The following is a 19,245-nucleotide window of genomic DNA, read 5'->3' on the forward strand; positions in this document are numbered from 1 at the left end:
TTGTGATAGGGAATAATATGTTTTGTTCACTAAAATAAGGTAATAGAAGGGTTTTAATAAGTTTTGAGTTTCAGAAGCCCAGGTCAGAGGTCTGCCCTGCCTGAGAGGATTTTCCCGCCTGCCTTGCCTGAGAGGTTTCCCGCCAAGCGATCACCAGGGGGTCGGAAGAAACCCCTCGGCAACAGCAACGCACATGCGCAGAGTGCTTGTTTACCTCGAAGGGGACCTGTCAGCGGCGGTGGGCGGACTACAAAAGAAGGGGACTGGGACCAGCTGGGTGGCGGCAAGTGGGCAGAGCGGGGACTCCCCCTTGTCGTCCAGCGCTGATTCTTGCCTCTTATCCTGCTTGCTCGTTGTAATTAAATAAATTCTAATTGGACTTTGAGATTTTTGTCCTCGAAATTTATCACACCACCCTGCCCCTGAGACCCTCAGCAGCGCCTGCGGGCGCTGGAGCAGCGGCACAAGCACCTCCGGCGCCCGGCAGCGCTGAGCCCCGCCGGTCCCGCTCCCTTCCCCGCCTCCTGCCGCCCTCCTCGGGGCGGCTCCTGCGCCCACCGCTCGCCAGCAGCGCCCGCCCGGGGCCAGCGCCCCCCGGCCAGCCCAGCGCCGGTGCCGGGGCTCTGCGCTTGGGCAGCTGCTCCCGGGCACGGCAGCTGCTCCCGGGGCGCTCGGGATGGGAGTCTGGGGCGGGGAGCGCAGCCCTGGCGCTGGCGCTGCAGCAGCTGCTCGGGCACCAGAGGCGATCCCTGCAGGGTGAGCATTTGAGGAATTCCTTTTTCTCTTCCCTGCTTACAGAGGGATAAACCTTTCTGTGCGTCTGAGCGAACAGGTCATTCCCAGCCCTGCGGCAGCGCTCCGGGCAGGCAGGCTGGGGTGCTGGGACACCCAGGCCGGGACACTCTGGCGGCCAAGCTGGGATCTTCTCCTAGTGTAGAATCATAGATTGTCAGGGGCTGGAAGGGACCTCGGAAGATTGTCTGGTCCAGCCCCCCTGCCAGAGCAGGATCACCTAGAGCAGATCACACTGGAATACATCCAGACAGTTCTTGAATGGCTCCAGAGAGAGAGGCTCCACAGCCTCCCCAGGTTGGGTCCTTTGACAGCCAGGTTGGGATGCTCCAAGATCCAGGTTTGGGTACTTGACATCCAAGCTGGGATGCTCTGACACCCAGCCTGGGATTTCCCAGCGTCCACATTGGCATCCAGTGGCAGCCAAAGCCCGCAGGCAGCTGTGGCTCCTGCTTCCTCCACACGCAGAGCTTTCAGCTTTGGAAATCCCTTTTCCCCCCAGAGCACTCCTGTCACTTTAGGGGGTTCCATGGAGCTGTGGAGATAATGGTGTGAGCTGAGTGGATATAAAGCCTGTGTCCACTGCTCCTCATGGAGAAAAGCAGCAATGCTATGCCCAGGAGTAGCTTTTACCCTTTCCTGCTGTTAGTCATTTTCAGAGCGAGATGTTGCCACTGCTTGGCTGTCACCTAATGTGATTGTCATGCTTAGGCTGCAGAGTGGCACTGCCAGTGGGGCTGTGGCAGCACCAGAGAAAGGTTCCACTGCTTTCAGGCATTAATAAAGCTCCTAAGCACAGGCACCTGTGAGCTCTTGCAGGGAAAAAGGAAAGCTCAGGAGCAGCAGCAGCCTGGAGAAGGGGATGGAGGCTGCTGGCAGCAGCCACCTCAGACATACAGGGGACACGTGGGGGACATCACACTTTAGACACAGGCAGAAGGGGAGGAGAGGGAAAGTGGAGGGACAGTGAGGGCATTGCAAGCTGCAAAGGACACCAACCAGAAGACATACAAGTTGGAAAAGGAGTTTATTTGATGTGGCTTTTTAAAGCTGTTTCAGAGGCAGTGACCATACAAGCACCAGCACAGTGCTCAGGCCAGACAAGAGCAGAGCTCTCTGGTGCTGCCAGCTTGAGTGTGTCTTGGAGGTGCCTGAACGCATGGCCTGGAGGCCACCTTTAGAGTGTTCAGTGCACCAGAGGAAGGCAAAAAAACCCCGGGGACACTGCAAAGGCCATCACGGGGGAAAAAAAGCCTCCTCCCCTAGCTGCAGGGCGTGAGACATCTTCCTGTGGCATGAGCAGGAGGCAATAAAGCAGCCAACAGGGGCCAGAGGAGCCTTTGCAAGTGGCCATGCTCAATGCTGCAGAGGAAGGCAAAAACCCCCGGGGACCAGTGGCAATCTGCCCCGGGGGGGAAATTCCTTCCTGACCCCAGAGCAGCGGCGATTGGCAACGCCCTGAGCACTGAGCAAGCCCTGCTGCCTCCTGCCAGCCTGCCAGCAGAATCCCAAGCCCTGCTCACCGTCAGCCTGAAGTTTGCCAGAGTGGCCAAATGTCGACCTCAGGAGCAAGAATCCTGCCACGCCTGCCAGCAGTGCAGGGGTGCCCCGAAGCTCTGCCACCTCCTCCAACACTTCTGCACCCCACTCCTTAGCACTGCTGGCACTGCATGGGCAGGGAATGAAGATGCTGAAGCTCTGCAGGGCTCCTCAGGAACACACTCCCCTCAGCTTGCCAGCAGAGTCCAGCCTCAGGCACCGACACAAGCAATGACTTCTCTCCACCAGCGTGTGTCAGCCTCTGCTCTTCCTCTCGCAGCTCTCAGCAGGTAACTCCACTGCCTCTGCAGCGCCTGCAGCCACAAGGCCACTGCTGAGGGGCACAGGTAAAACGTCCCTGTCCTTCCCGGGACACAGCAGAGCCTGGATCCTGCCCCTGCATGGGCACCTCGAAGAGCAGCACCTGGAGTACAGGAGCATCCTTCCTGCTGGAGAGATCATTGCCTCCAAGGGTGAGCTGAAGGCCACCTCTGGAGAGAGCTGCCCACAGGACACCTGTGGAGCACAAGGGTGCCCTGTCCTGCTCCTACAGACACTTTGCTCCCTCTGGATGAGTGGCCACAAGGCCACCTTTGGAGTCAGTGGCCCAAAGGCCACCTGTGGAGCACAAGGGTGCCCTGTCCTGCCCCAGCAGAGATTGCTCCCTCTGGATGAGTGGCCTCAGGGCCACCTTTGGAGACAGTGGCCCAAAGGCCACATTGAAGCACAAGGGTGCCCTGTCCTGCCCCAGCAGAGATTGCTCCCTCTGGATGAGTGGCCACAAGGCCCCCTTGGGGACAGTGGCCCAAAGGCCACCTGTGGAGCACAAGGGTGCCCTGTCCTGCCTGTGCAGACACTTTGCTCCCTCTGGATGAGTGGCCACAAGGCCACCTTTGGAGACAGTGGCCCAAAGGCTACCTGTGGAGCACAAGGGTGCCCTGTCCTGCCCCAGCAGACACTTTGCTTCCTCTGGATTAGTGTCCTCAGGGCCACCTTGGGAGACAGTGGCCCAAAGGCCACCTGTGGAGCACAAGGGTGCCCTGTCCTGTACCTGCAGAGACTTTGCTCCCTCTGGATGAGTGGCCACAAGGCCACCATAGGAGACAGTGGCCCAAAGGCCACCTGTGGAGCACAAGGGTGCCCTGTCCTGCCCCAGCAGACACTTTGCTCCCTCTGGATGAGTGGCCACAAGGCCACCTTTGGAGTCAGTGGCCCAAAGGCCACCTGTGGAGCACAAGGGTGCCCTGTCCTGCCCCAGCAGAGATTGCTCCCTCTGGATGAGTGGCCTCAGGGCCACCTTTGGAGACAGTGGCCCAAAGGCCACCTCTGGAGCACAAGGGTGCCCTGTCCTGCCCCTGCAGAGATTGCTCCCTCTGGGTGCGTGGCCTCAGGGCCACCATTGGAGACAGTGGCCCAAAGGCCACCTTGGAGCACAAGGGTGCCCTGTCCTGCCTGTGCAGACACTTTACTCCCTCTGGATGAGTAGCCACAAGGCCACCTTTGGAGACAGGGGCCCAAAGGCCACCTGTGGAGCACAAGGGTGTCCTGTCCTGCCTGTGCAGACACTTTGCTCCCTCTGGATGAGTGGCCACAAGGCCACCTTTGGGACAGTGGCCCAAAGGCCACCTGTGGAGCACAAGGGTGCCCTGTCCTGCCCCAGCAGACACTTTGCTTCCTCTGGATGAGTGGCCTCAGGGCCACCTTGGGAGACAGTGGCCCAAAGGCCACCTGTGGAGCACAAGGGTGCCCTGTCCTGCCCCAGCAGACACTTTGCTCCCTCTGGATGAGTGGCCACAAGGCCACCTTTGGAGACAGTGGCCCAAAGGCCACCTGTGGAGCACAAGGGTGCCCTGTCCTGCCCCTGCAGACACTTTGCTCCCTCAGGATGATTGGCCACAAGGCCACCTTTGGATACAGTGGCCCAAAGGCCACCTGTGGGGCACAAGGTTGCCCTGTCCTGCACCTGCAGACACTTTGCTCCCTCAGGATGAGTAGCCACAAGGCCACCTTTGGAGTCAGTGGCCCAAAGGCCACCTGTGGAGCACAAGGGTGCCCTGTCCTGCCCCAGCAGACACTTTGCTCCCTCTGGATGAGTGGCCTCAGGGCCACCTTTGGAGACAGTGGCCAAAAGGCCATCTCTGGAGCACAAGGGTGCCCTGCCCTCCCTGTGCAGACACTTTGCTCCCTCTGGATGAGTGGCCACAAGGCCATATTTGGAGACAGTAGCCCAAAGGCCACCATTGGAGCACAAGGGTGCCCTGTCCTGCCCAAGCAGAGATTGCTCCCTCTGGATCTGTGGCCACAAAGCCACATTTGGAGTCAGTGGCCCATCGGCCACCTGTGCAGCTGAAGGTTGCACTGTCCTGCCTGTGCAGACACTTTGCTCCCTCTGGATGAGTGGCCACAAGGCCACCTTTGGAGTCAGTGGCCCAAAGGCCACCTGTGGAGCACAAGGGTGCCCTGTCCTGCCCCAGCAGACACTTTGCTTCCTCTGGATGAGTGTCCTCAGGGCCACCTTTGGAGACAGTGGCCCAAAGGCCACCTGTGGAGCACAAGGGTGCCCTGTCCTGCCCAAGCAGACACTTTGCTCCCTCTCGATGAGTAGCCAGAAGGCCACCTTTGGAGACAGTGGCCCAAAGGCCACCTGTGGAGCACAAGGGTGCCCTGTCCTGCCTGTGCAGACCCTTTGCTCCCTCTTTACCTCCAGCAGGTCTCTCCCCTGCCGCCGGCTGAGGCTCCCCCGGTACTGTTGTGGCCGTTGCCAGGGGCGGCTCTGACGCGCGCTCGGGGCGGCTCCCGCCCTGCCGCGGCCCCGCCCCCCGCGGCCCCGCCCCCCGCGGCCCCGCCTCTGCCGCTCTGCCCGGGCCGGCGCCGGTTGCTTCCTGCTCGGCGTTTCCAGCTTCTTAGGGCCCTGCAGCCCCAGGGAAACTCTCCAGGACAGTGGTTTGTTCTGTAGCAGCTGTACCTGCTGGGAGGCAAACTGCTCGCAGGGCAGCCCTCGGGCAGCTCTGCCAACGCATCCTCACTAAACAGCCCCCGGTCAGGCTCCGTGCGGGCTGCCAGCCACCATCTGTACCATGGGCTGTGCATCACCTCTTGCTCTGCCTGCATTAATGGGTTACGTTTTGAACCCACTTCCAGCCACACCCAGCACTGTGTTTGCACTCGAAGCCGTTGCTGCCTTTGCCATGTGCTGGCAGCTGCTCAGGCACAGGGATGGCTGCTGCCCAGACAAGGGCAGGAAAGGCCATGGAGGGCAGAAAGTAGACAGGCACAAAGCTTGTACCTTTCCCTGGCAAATAGCACTTTACTTATCCAGCCACCCAGCTGGTGAAGGTCCAGTTCAGGTCTGGGAAGAAGCCGAGGAGCTTGCCCTGGAGTCCTCAGTGAGCAGAGAAGGACACAGCAGGCCCCAGCCAGGGCAGCTTAAGCCTCTCTCAAGCAGTAGCAGTGTAGAATGCTCCTACTGCTTTCAATGCTCAAATGCTTCTGCCATGACCTTACATCTTGTAAAGGCAAGCGTGGGCTGTACAAGGAGTCATCATCTTAGCTCCATTTGTAAGAGAAAGCAATTGATTGTGATGAGAAGCTCTGGAGCACAAACCACCCAGAGAGCAGCAGCTTAGCAGAATATTCCTACACCTGAGAGGACATCAGAGGAGAAACAGATGCAGAGGGGGGAATTTTGGGGCTGCAGTGACCTTCTGCCATCCAGAACAGATCCCTAGCTAGCTAATTCTGGAAAGCTAGCTAATTCTGTAGAGATGAGGAGGCCCCTGGAGGGCTGCCAGCACAGCCTGCCCCACCACCACGCTGCCCCAGTGGCACAGGGGGCATCCACCCTTCCCCACTGCCCCTGCTTTACCAAGCACTCTGAAGTGTGTTGTGGAGCCACAGCATCAGCAAGGTGCAAACAGATTTCCAAGTGTTGCTGAACCAGGGCTTCATGGTACCTGTGTGGCACAAACACAGCCTCCAACATCACAGTCACACAGAGTGGTAGAGGTGGGAAGGGACCCCCAGAGATCATGGAGTCCACAACCCCTGCCAAAAGCAGGATCACGCAGGGCAGTGCACACAGGAAGGCATCCAGGCAGAGAAGGAGCTGGTGACTTTTATGGATGGAGAACTTGTGTTGGTTTGCTTGTGTAATTAATAGCTTCCCCTGCTGCTGCCCTTCAGCCCCTCTCCAGGACTGCAGTAAAGCTCAGCCTGGGTTCTGCTCCAGATGCACAGTATCTGTGTGCTGCACTTGTGTTGTGATAGCTCCTGGAAGGGTAAGGCAGCTGAGAGAGAGCAGAAGTTCTTCAGAAGAGCTTGCTGGGAGTCCAAACTAGTTTCTGAACCTAGTGAGGAAATGACTCAGGTCTGCAGCTCAGGGTGAGCAGGTCAAACCAGCAACTGCCCATGGCAGCTCACACAGCATAACCTCTTGTAGCAGACGTGCACTGACAGTCTGCTTCAGACACCTCCGCAGGTGAAGCAAGAGCATTTCAGGTGGCAGCTTTCCTCTCACCTTCAGCCTGCTCTGCAGAGGAGCAGGCAGGCCAGCTGCAGGCAGACAGACCTGTCTCTCTGAGCAGCCTCTGCTGCAGTGAAAGGCTCTTTGCAGCCTCTCTCGGGATGCATCCTGCCAAGGTTGCTCTTCCGTTCCTCTCAGCTCAAGAGAAGCTGAGTCACTGAGCACAGGAAACAAGGCAGCCATGGAAGGGCCTGTAAAACAGGCCCACAGGAATCCTCCTCCTTGGCAGAGGAGCAGAGTTGCTAAGACTGCTAGCAGGGAACATGCAGCATTCAGGAGGCTGCTGGTGACCCAGAATCATTCTTGCCTTAGGGCTGGGTTGGCAGACAGCTGCCCTGAGGAGAGCATGGACTAGACCTCACTTGGGATGGGAGTTGCCTTGGAAACAGGTCTCCTGCATCCTGCTTAGCACCTGGGATGTGAATAAGCACATCAGATGCCTTCAGAGCACAGAGAAACACAGAGAGCAGTAGGTAGGACGTTGGCTGCTTTATTAGTTTCTGTCATAGATGTTTTTTCTACAGGTGATGCCATCGGTGGAGATGCTGCAGTGCAGAGTGGTTGTAAATGCTCTCCAGCTGAGATCTTGAGAATGGAAAGAATTAAGCTAGATAAGCTCCACTGGGATCTGTACACAGCAACACCAATGGATCTCTTCAGCACTGTAAGCACTACTTGTTGTGGATTTATGTCTCTTTAAAAGAAAACAGCTCCTTAGCCAATCAGGCTAGAAAACAGAGATGCACACACACACACACACACACATCCTTCCCAAACAGCCTCTTCTAAGCCATCTGCATTTCACAGAATGTTACAGTGACTTCTTTGTCAGGGAATTAACAAAAGATTCTATTCCTTAAATCCTTTTGTTCAGGAAAAAAAAAATTACTCCCATCTTTGCAGGAGAAGTGGATATTAAAGAGGTTCCCTTAACTGACAACTCTATGCAGCAGAGTTCCAAACAACCCTTCCCAAACAACCTCTTGTGACCCACCTGCATTTTAAAGAACCTTTCAGTGATTAATTTAACTTAAACCTTTTCTACTATTCAAATCTTTTTGTCCTGCTCAGAACCAAAGTTTACTCCCATCTTTAGAGGAGAACTGAAGTGGACATGCCAAAGGTTCCCTTAACTCACAATTCTAAGCAGCTGAGTTCCAAACAACCACTTGTAACCCATCTGCATTTTAAAGAATGCTTCAGTGGCTAATTTAACTTAAAGCTTTTTCTACTACTGAAATCAGTTTGTTCTGCTCAGAAGCAAAATTTACTCCCATCTTTAAAGAAAAACTGAAGTGGACATGCAAAAGGTTCCCTTAACTCACAACTCTGTGCAGTTGGGTTCCAAACAACCCTTCCCAAACAACCTCTTCCAACCTATTGCAGAAACTTCTTTTTAAGTTGAATTTTTACATTTTCTGCCACTTAAAACCTTTCATTTTGCTCAAACCCCAAAAGAATTCACTGCCACCTTCAGAGGAGAACTAAAATGGACATGAAAAAGATCCCCACACTGCACAACTCCATGCAGCTGAGTTCCAACCAACCTCTTCTACCCTACCTGCACTTTAAAGACTCTTGCAGTGATTGCACTGGAAATGGATCTTGAACCCTTTCTGCTCTTTGAAACCATTCACTGTGCTCAAAAATAAAGCAGAATTCACTGCTCACCTTTAGAGGAGATCCCCAATGGGCATTCCAAAGGCTCCCCCTCACTCACACCTCTACTCTGCTACTAATGAAATAGACACTTGTAAAAATACTTCTAACTCTCTCCATCCTATGGATGCTGTACAGAGAAAGCTGTCAGAGCTTTGCTACATTTCACACACACAGACAGGTTTAGGGGCTTGGTTTTTCTTCTGAAACCATTTTCCTCCTCGTCCTGCTGCTGACTGTTCCCCCTCCTTTTAGACAACCCCCACCTGGCACTCAGTTCACACTCAAGAGAAATAGGATTCCATTTGTTGTCTTCATGTGCTGGTAAGGCAAAAGACATCCATCCTGGGGGCCTTTTTTATTAAGGTTATGTGCAAACATTTGGCCAGCTTAGGCTGCTGATTGTGACAACTGCCTGGCTTAGGTGCTTGTTTCCTCAGGAAATGCAGAGTGCAGTCCTTACTCCTGGTTTTCCTCTACTCATCCCTGCTGGCCACAAGTGACTTCTCCTGGACAGCAACCTGGGTAACCTAGAAACTGCAGAAGTTGTCAGGAAACACAGACCTTGTACATTCCTCAGCTCAAAAAAGAACCCAACCACCCATCCCCACCAAAACCAAAAGCCCCAACCCAAACCAGCTGAGTGCTTGGCAAGCAGAAACACAAAGCACAAAGTAAAAAGGGAGAAGGGAGGAAACCCTTTAGGGTCTCCCAGAGGTCTCTCTGGTTGAGAACACAGGAAAACAGACAAAGTTGACTGACCTCTGCTTCTTTATATATATATATATATATATATATATATATATATATATATATATATATATATATTTATATCTATCTCTCTCTACTTTATCTTCTCTCCAGTTCCATGCCATGGTGATGTCCAACTGAGCCCAGAGGGCTGCCTCAGAGGAATCCTTCTCGCCAGGTCGCATTCTTGACCAAACAACTGCAGCACTCTATGGCCTGCCACCAACTAGTGCAGTTTAAGGGCTCCACGCTGGCTTTGGTGATCAGCACCTTCGAGCTGGAGAGGCAGACTCCTGGCTGGCTTCCTGTTATTACTGATCTGCTAAAGAAAGCACAGGTAGGGATCAAAATGACCAGGCTGCTGAGCAGCCCTCTGCTTGCAGCCAACACTGCGCTGCAGCAGCCTGCTGAGGAGCTGGTGGCCATCTGCTGCCTGGGTGCAGACCTTGCTGCTGCTCAACCGAGGGGATAAACCTGCAGAGGAGGGCTGGGGAGAGGACCCTCCCTTTGGCAGGGAAAGGAGGTGTCCAAATCGCTTTGGTAGCAGTTTGGGTTGGAAGGGACCTTCTAAATCACCCAGTTCCAACTCCCTGCCATGGGCAGGGACACCTCCCCCTAGCCCAGGTTGCTCAAGGCCTTGAACAGCTCTGTGGAGAGGGCATCCATAACCTCCTTGGGCAACCTGTTGCAGTGTCTCCCCACCCTCGCTGGCAAGAATTTCTTCCTCATCTCCAGCCTCAATCTCTCTTGCTTGGACACAGACAGAGCTCTGCTTCCTCAGCAAGGATTCTACCTGGTCTAGTAGGAGGTGGCCCTGCCTGTGGCAGGAGGGCTGGAATTAAAGGACCTTTAAGGTCCTTTCCAGTTCAAACCATTCTCTATGAAATGATCCTATGAGGGGAGTGTCTGAGAGCAGCTAAAAACTGCTCACTGTGTCTCTAGCCTCCTCCTGGACACAGTTCCATAGCTTTTAACATCTCATCACTTTGGCTCCTGAGGAGCTAGCAAGCTCTGCTGGACTTTTTAGCCACTAAGCACATGCCCTTCAAGAAAACACACCTAGGAGGCTCAAGATCCAAGCTGTCACCAGCCACCCATGTTGTGGTCTTGGATTTGTCTGCAATAGCCTCACCTCCTGCTGTCCCTCCTGCTTGTTGCCACCTCTGCTACCTGCCCCTAGCTTTGATCACCACCCTAAGTACAGACAGCTGGGAAGAGGAGGGACTTGCTCACGACCCTCCAACTCAGGGAACAGGTTGGCAGAAGGCTAAAAATGCACCAGAAGGGACCAAACGTCTGAAGAGTTCACCTTTGCAGCAGCTATGGTGAAGATAAACAGGTGGAGCCTTTCCTCCAGCTCCCTCCAGTCTTCTCCTATTAGAGCTGAGCTGAGCTGGGAGAGGGAGCAGGAGCTGCCCTAGGGGAAGGAGGAGCTCTGTCAGCTCCCAGGTGAAACCAAGGCTTTGGTTTCCAAGTGAGAAGGCTGAGAATTAAACCTCCCCTTTCTCTTAAAGCCTTCCCCTGCAATCCAGGGGTCTGAGAGCTGTGCCCCTCCCTGCTTAAGCTACTGAAGACCTGTCTTGGGTTCAAATGCAAGTTCCCAGAGACTCTAATAAATTTAATAAACCCAATGACAATTTATAGAATTTATAGAGTGCCCTCCCCTCTTCCCCCTCCTTTTCCCAAAAATAGGGAGAGAGAGAGAGAGAGGTAAGCACACCCAAATAAATCAATCTCACTCAATGTGGAAGTTAAAAAAAGGAAAAGTTTAACAATAACTTAGAAAACGTACTGGAGGTAGGGAAGTTTACAGGATAAGGAAGGGAAAACAGCAAAATACAACAAGGGATGGATACAACCAGAGCAATGTGATGGTGTCTCTGCCTTGTGGCTGCCACGTGGTGTGCTGGTATGCAGTGTGTGTGGGTGTCAAGAGGGAGCGAAGAAAAGAACAAGAGACAGGAAGCTCCTCTCTCTTTTATACCACAGGAAGTGGGGGGAGTGGGCTAACCATCACCTGGAGTGTGGCCCACCCCTGGGGAGGGGACAAGACCCCTAGGGTCAGGTTCAGGGTTACGCCCCCCCTGGAGTGTTAACCCTATACAAGACCCAACCCTAGTTCCTCCAAGCTGGGGGATCCTGTCTGCTACTAGTGTGGCCTTAGGCCCTCACCAGCATTTGCCACCCTGGGGGGGAGGGTCGTTTATTGTCTCTTTCCAGGCTAGACAGTGCAAAGTGCCTTTAACTGCTGCCCCCTCCCCCCAGCAGTTGTTATGAACTGCTCAGCTGCACAGCAGAGCAGTTCTGCAAGCTGCAAAGCTCAGCCCAAGGCTCTGTTGGCACTTTCCCAGGGCAGCCTTGCAGAGTCTTTTCAACTCGAGGTGTTCTCAGGGGGTGGTCTGCAACAAGCCACACGTGCAGGTGGTTTTGACCCTAGTTTGAAGGCACCACCCAGACAGGAGCAGATGAATAACATCAGCACAGCTGCAGGTCCTGCCACAGGATAAGGGAGGGTTTCACATGCCCAGCGCTGAGCAGGTGTCACATAATCCTCTGAGATAAATCAACTGGGCACAGGGATGAGACGAAGGGCAGGAAAAGCCTGTGCACACAGACAGACTGCACCCAGGAACACACAGGAGTCCAGGCTACTGGATACAGGGAGTGCTGGAGCCTCTCACTCACTGTAGAAGGGGAAGGGGAGAACAATTGCACCAGGTGTGAGCAGGTGAACTTTCTGCTCACTTTGGTTGCAGAATTGAAAGATGAGGTGGCTGAGCTGAAGGATGAAGTATCCAGGCTCAGGTCGATAAGGGAGAATGAAAGGGAGCTGGATCTGTGGGAGCAGGCTCTGCAGATCACCCCTGCTAAGGGAACTGCCCCTGGAAACAGGGAGGGATGGATACAAATCCCTGTCAAAGGCAGTAAGAGAAGTCCACCCCGGCCCTCTCCTCCTCTTCCACTGCCCTTGCACAACAAGTATGAGGCACTTCATGAAGAAAGCAGGGAGGATGGGCGGGCTGAGGAGCCTCCAGCCAGGATGCCTAGGGTGGAGCAGTCCCCACCAACTGTGGTGACCAGCTCCACAAAAAACAAGAAAAAGAGAAGTCTTAGTCGTTGGGGACTCAGTCTTGAGGGGGACGGAGGGACCAATTTGTCATCCCGACCTGTCTCACAGGGAGGTCTGCTCCCTTCCTGGTGCCCGGGTTAGGGACATCACCAGGAGACTCCCAAACCTAATCCAGCCCTCTGATTATTACCCCTTACTGGTGATACAGGCTGGCAGGGATGAGATCGAGAAGAAGGGCACCAGGGCAATTAAAAAGGAGTTCAAGGCCCTGGAGAAATTGATAGATGGGGCAGGAGCACAGGTGGTGTTCTGCTCAGTTCCCTCTGTGGTAAGGGAGTTCACAGAGAGGAACAGCAGAACCTATGACATCAACAGCTGGCTCAAGGGATGGTGTGAGAGGAGGCACTTTGGCTTCTTCGACCTTGGGAGAACTTTTCCTGAGCCGGACACGCTTGATCCTGATGAGGTTCAGTTGTCTAGGAGGGGCAGGAGAGTCCTGGCACTGGAGTTGGCAGGGCTCATTAGGCAGGCTTTAAACTAGGTCTGAAGGGGGTGGGTGAGGCAATTACTCTATCTGAGAAGGAGAGAGTGGGAAGGAAACTAGGGACAATTGAGGAACCCAGAGCCCAGCTGAAGTGCATCTACACCAATGCACGCAGCTTGGGTAACAAGCAGGAGGAACTGCAAGTCCTGGTCCACCAGGGTGACTATGAGATAGTTGCCATTTCAGACACTTGGTGGGATGACAGGCACGACTGGAGTGCTATTCTGGGGGGATACAGCCTCTTCAGGAGAGATAGGCAAGGGAGAAGAGGAGGAGGGGTGGCTCTGTATATTAGGGAGTCACTCCTTGCCACTGAGCTTGAGGTGAGGGACGAAGGGGTTGAGAGCTTGTGGGTTAAAATCAGAGGGAGGACTAACAAATCTGACATCCTGGTTGGAGTCTGTTACAGACCACCCAACCAGGCTGAGGAAACAGATGAGATATTTTACAGACAGCTGGAGGCTGTCTCAAGATCTTCAGATCTTGTCCTTGTGGGTGACTTTAACCTGCCAGATATCTGCTGGGAACTTAATTCAGCAGAGAGGAGGCAGTCCAGGAGGTTTCTAGAGTGCATGGAGGACAGCTTCATGTCCCAGCTGTTAAGTGAGCCTACTAGGGGTCAAGCTCAGCTTGACCTGCTGCTCTCCAACAGAGAAGGGCTGGTAGGAGATGTGGCAGTGGGAGGCTGCCTGGGGTGTAGTGATCACGAGTTAGTGGAGTTTTCAATATGCAGGGAGGTAGGGAGGCACTACAACAAAACCTACACCTTGGACTTTCGGAGGGCAAACTTCCATTTGCTTAGGAAACTTATTTCCAAAGTCCCCTTGGAGCCTCCTCTTCTCCAGCTTGCACAGCCCCAACTCTTTCAGTCTGTCCTCATAGCAGAGCTGCTCCCACCCTCTCATCATCCTCGTGGCCCTCAGCACAAACCATCCAGTACTGCTCTCTCTGCTTTAACTAGCACCAAGTTTTCAGGAATGCTGCAGATGCTTACACACATTGCCCTAAGATGTGTATCAGATCCCTTTATCCTCACAGGCACCCAGGGTATCTCCCAACTCTTCCAGATGTTGAGTCTCAGGCTCAGGCAGCCACAGCTTCCTTCTGCTACAACAGACCATTGGAACGGAAACAAAATCCAGTTACCTGTCCTCTGAGAGAGTGCTGCAAGTGAGAAGCAACAGCTCTGCAGTTGGAAAGTAGAAAGGAAGGCACATTAAATACATCTCAGAAGTAAAACGATGTTAAAAACCACACAAACACACACCAAAAGCCTTTTACAGGGAGCACAGCCTCGACCTTTAACCCAGCACATGCTAAACTCCCCTGGCACTCTCCGGTTTTTTGTCTGCACTACCATCATTTCATAATCAAGAACTAAAGGCTTCACTGCACAAACACCAACTACACTGTGGCAGAGTCTGCTCACACAGTCCTTGAGAACAAAGGGGTCCAGGATGGTTGGGCCTACTTTAAACAGGAGCTCTTGAAGGCACAGGAGCTGGCAGTTCCCATGTGCCCAAAGACGAGCCGGCGGGGAAGGCAACCAGCCTGGATGAGCAAACAGCTCCTGAAGGAATTGGGGAGAAAAAGAGGGTGTATCACCTCTGGAAGGAGGGGAAGGCTTCTCCTGGCGTGTTTAAGGAGGTAGCCAGATTATGCAGGAGAAAAATGAGAGAGGCTAAGGCCCAGCTAGAACTTAGGCTGCCACCTCTGTGAAGGATAATAAAAAGCACTTTTATAAATGTATCAGTGCTAAAAAGAAGGGCAAGAAGAGCCTCCACTGCTTACTGGAGCAGGAGGGGAACACTATAACTGATGACAAGGAAAAGGCTGAGGTCCTGAATGCCTTCTTCACCTCAGTTTTCAACAGTAAGGAGGGAGGAGGAGGCAAGTGGCCTCTTGAACTGGGGGATGGGGTCAGGGAGCAGTGTGTTCCCCTGGAAATCCATGACGAATTAGTTCAGGACCTGCTGAGCCACCTGGACACCCACAAGTGCATGGGACCAGATGGGATCCATCCCAGGGTGCTGAGAGAGCTGGCAGCTGAGCTGGCCAAGCTGCTCTCCATCATTTTCCAGCAGTCCTGGCTCACCAGAGAGGTCCCAGGAGACGAAACTGCCAATGTGGTCCCCATCCACAAGAAGGGTGGGATGGAGGAACCTGGGAACTACAGACCTGTCAGCCTGACCTCAGTGCCAGGGAAACTGATGGAGCAGGTTAGCTTGGGGGTGATAAGAGCGCACCTGAAGGATGGCAAAGGGCTCAGGTCCAGCCAGCATGGGTTTAGGAAGGGCAGATCCTGCCTCTCCAACCTGATCTCCTTCTATGATCAGGTGAGCTGCTTGGTGGCTGTGGGGAGGCCTGTGGATGTGGTCTGTCTGGACTTCAGCAAGGCCTTTGACACTGTCCCCCACAGCAAACTGCTGGCTAAGCTGTCAGCCCATGGCTTGGATGGCAACACTCTGTGCTGGGTGAGGAACTGGCTGGAGGGCCGGACCCAGAGAGTGGTGGTGAATGGTGCCACATCCAGCTGGCAGCTGTCACTAGTGGTGTCCCTCAAGGATCAGTGCTGGGCCCCATGCTCTTTAACATCTTCATAGATGATCTGAATGAGGGCATGGAGTCAGTCATCAGCAAGTGTGCAGATGACACTAAGCTGGGGGCCGATGTGGCTGGGTTGGAGGGCAGAAGGGCTCTGCAGCAGGACCTTGACCGCCTGCACAGATGGGCAGAGTCCATTGGGATGGTGTTCAATAGCTCCAAGTGCAGGGTGCTGCACTTTGGCCACAACAACCCCATGCAGAGATACAGGCTGGGGTCGGAGTGGCTGGAGAGCAGCCAGACAGAGAGGGATCTGGGGGTGCTGATTGATACCCACCTGAACATGAGCCAGCAGTGTGCCCAGGTGGCCAAGAGAGCCAGTGGCATCCTGGCCTGCATCAGGAATGGTGTGGCCAGCAGGGGCAGGGAGGTCATTCTGCCCCTGTACTCTGCACTGGTTAGACCACACCTGGAGTCCTGTGTTCAGTTCTGGGCCCTCCAGTTTAGGAGGGACATTGAGATGCTTGAGCATGTCCAGAGAAGGGCAACGAGGCTGGGGAGAGGCCTTGAGCACAGCCCTATGAGGAGAGGCTGAGGGAGCTGGGATTGGTTAGCCTGGAGAAGAGGAGGCTCAGGGGTGACCTTGTTGCTGTCTACAACTACCTGAGGGGTGGTTGTGGCCAGGAGGAGGTTGCTCTCTTCTCTCAGGTGGCCAGCAGCAGAACGAGAGGACACAGCCTCAGGCTGTGCCAGGGAAGATTTAGGCTGGAGGTGAGGAGAAAGTTCTTCCCTGAGAGAGTCATTGGACACTGGAATGGGCTGCCCGGGGAGGTGGTGGAGTCACTGTCCCTGGGGCTGTTCAAGGCAGGATTGGACGTGGCACTTGGTGCCATGGTCTGGCCTTGAGCTCTGTGGTAAAGGGTTGGACTTGATGATCTGTGAGGTCTCTTCCAACCCTGATAATACTGTGTGATACTATGATGTCACACAATATTCTCTATGATGTCACACAATGTTCTCTGTGAAGCCACACAATGCACTCTGTGATGTCACAATGATCTCTGTGATGTCACACAATGCTCTCTGTGACATCACACAATGCACTCTCTGACGTCACACAGTGCTCTCTGTGACGTCAAACAATGCACTCGGTGACGTCAAACAATGCACTCGGTGACGTCAAACAATGCACTCGGTGATGTTATACAACGCACTCTGCGATGTCACACAATGCTTTCCGTGACATCACACAATGTTCTCTGTCCTGTCGCACAATGCACTCTGTGACATCACAATGGTCTCTGTGGTGTCACACAATGCTCTCTGTGATGTCACAAAATGCTCTATGTGATGTCACACAATGCCCTCTGTGATGACACACAATGGTCTCTCTGATATCACAGAGTGTTCTCTGTGATGTCACAAAATGCTCTATGTGATGTCAGACAATGCTCTCTGTGATGACACACAATGGTCTCTCTGATATCACAGTGTTCTCTGTGATGTCACACAATGCTGTCTGTGATGTCACACAATGCAATCTGTGATATCACACAATGGTCTTTCTGATGTCACACAATGCTCTCAGTGATGTCACACAATGGTCTTTCTGATGTCATACAATGCACTCTGTGATGTCACACAACACTTTCTGTGATGTCACACAGTATTTTCTGTGACGTCACACAATGTTCTCTGTGATGTCACATAATGCTCTCTGTGGAGTCACACAATTCACTCTGTGACATCACACAATGTTCTCTCTGATGTCACACAATGCTTTCTGTGACATCACAATGTTCTCTCTGACGTCACACAATACTTTCTCTGACGTCACACAATGTTCTCTGTGATGTCACATAATGCTCTCTGTGAAGTCACACAATGCACTCTGTGACGTCACAATGTTCTCTGTGATGTCACACAATGCTCTCTGTGATGTCACACAATGGTCTCTGTGATGTCACAAAATGCTTTCTGTGATGTCACAATGTTCTCTGTGATGTAACATAATGCTCTCTGTGATGTCACACAATGCACTCTGTGAAGTTACACAGAGCATTCTGTGATGTCACAATGTCCTCTGTGATGTCACACAGTGCTCTCTGTGATGTCACACAATGCACTCTCTGATGTCACACAATGCTTTCTGTGACATCACGCAATGCTCTCTGTGATGTCACACAATGCACTCTGATGTTGCAAAATGCACTCTCTGATGTTACACAATGCTTTCTTTGACGTCACACAATGCTCTCTGTGACGTCACACAATGCACTCTCTGATGTCACACAATGCACTCAGTGATATCACACAGTGCACTCTGTGATGTCGCACAATACTTTCTCTGACGTCACACTGTTCTCTGTGATGTCACAAAATGCTCTCTGTGAAGTAACACCATGCACTCTGTGACATAATGTTCTCTGTGACATTACACAATGCTCTCTGTGATGTCACATTATTCTCTGTGACATCATAATATTCTCTGTGATGTCACACAGTGCTCCTCTTGATGTCACACAATGCTCTCTGTGACACCATAATGACCTCTGTGACATCACACAATGTTCTCTGTGATGTCACACAATGCACTCTGTGACATCTTAATGTTCTCTGTGGCATCACTCAATGCACTCTGTGATGTCACACAATGCACTCTGTGACCTCACAATGTTCTCTGTGATGTCACTCAATGCACTCTGTGACATTACAATGTTCTCTGTTACATAACAATGTTCTCTGTGACATCACACAATGCACTCTGTAACGTCAGAATGCACACTGTGATGTCACACAATGTTCTATGTGACATCACAGAATGCACTCTGATGACACAATGTCCTCTGTGGTGTCACACAATGTTTTATGTGACGCCACGCAATGCACTCTGTGACATCACAATGTCCTCTGTTATGTCACACATTTCTCTCTGTGATGTCACACAATGTTCTCTGTGATGTCACACAATGTCCACTGTGATGTCACACAGTGCACTCTGTGATGTCACCCAATGCACTCTGTGACATCACCATGCATACTGTGATGTCACACAATGCTCTCTGTGACATCACACAATGCACTCTGTGACATCGCACAATGTTCTCTGTGACGTCGCACTATGTTCACTGTGATATTACACATTGCTCTTTGTGATGTCACCCAATGCACTCTGTGATGTCACACAATGCACTCTCGGACATCATAATGTTCTCTCTGATGTCACGCAATGCACTCTGTGATGTCACATTGCACACTGTGATGTCACACAGTGCTCCCTCTGATGTCACACAATGCTCTCTGTGAAATCATAATGTTCTCTCTGATGTCACGCAATGCACTCTGTGATGTCACATTGCACACTGTGATGTCACACAGTGCTCCCTCTGATGTCACACAATGCTCTCTGTGAAATCATAATGTTCTCTGTGATGTCACAATGTTCTCTGTTACTTCATGCATTTCACTCTGTGACGTCCCAATGTTCTCTGTGACATCACACAATGCTCTCTGTGATGTCACACAATGCACTCTGTGTCATCATAATGCACTTTGTGACATCACAATGTTCTGTGTGATGTCACACAATGCTCTGTGTGACATCATGCAGTGCACTCTGTGACGTCACAATGTTCCCTGTGACATAACAATGTTCTCTGTGATGTCACACAATGCACTCTGTGATGTCGCAATGCACACTGTCATGTCACACAATATACAATTCTTGCTGTGACATCATAATATTCTCTGTGATGCCAGACAATGTTCTCTGTGATGTCACACAATGCACTCTGTGACGTCGCACATGCTGTCTGTGTGAGAGTC

The 19,245-nt window shown here is 52.7% G+C and overlaps 1 long non-coding RNA gene across 1 annotated transcript; it reads right to left on the reverse strand.

The window, feature by feature from the left end:
* Positions 1 to 7,327: 7,327 nt before the first annotated feature.
* LOC135179953 (uncharacterized) lies at positions 7,328 to 11,243 on the reverse strand. The gene is made up of 3 exons (XR_010304205.1): positions 11,122 to 11,243; positions 10,572 to 10,679; positions 7,328 to 9,581 (listed from the first exon to the last, which is right to left on the reverse strand). It is a non-coding gene; the product is annotated as an uncharacterized LOC135179953 (long non-coding RNA).
* Positions 11,244 to 19,245: the final 8,002 nt, after the last annotated feature.

This window comes from Pogoniulus pusillus, chromosome 12 (assembly GCF_015220805.1).
Source record: "Pogoniulus pusillus isolate bPogPus1 chromosome 12, bPogPus1.pri, whole genome shotgun sequence".
In the NCBI taxonomy this organism is placed as follows: Eukaryota; Metazoa; Chordata; class Aves; order Piciformes; family Lybiidae; genus Pogoniulus; species Pogoniulus pusillus.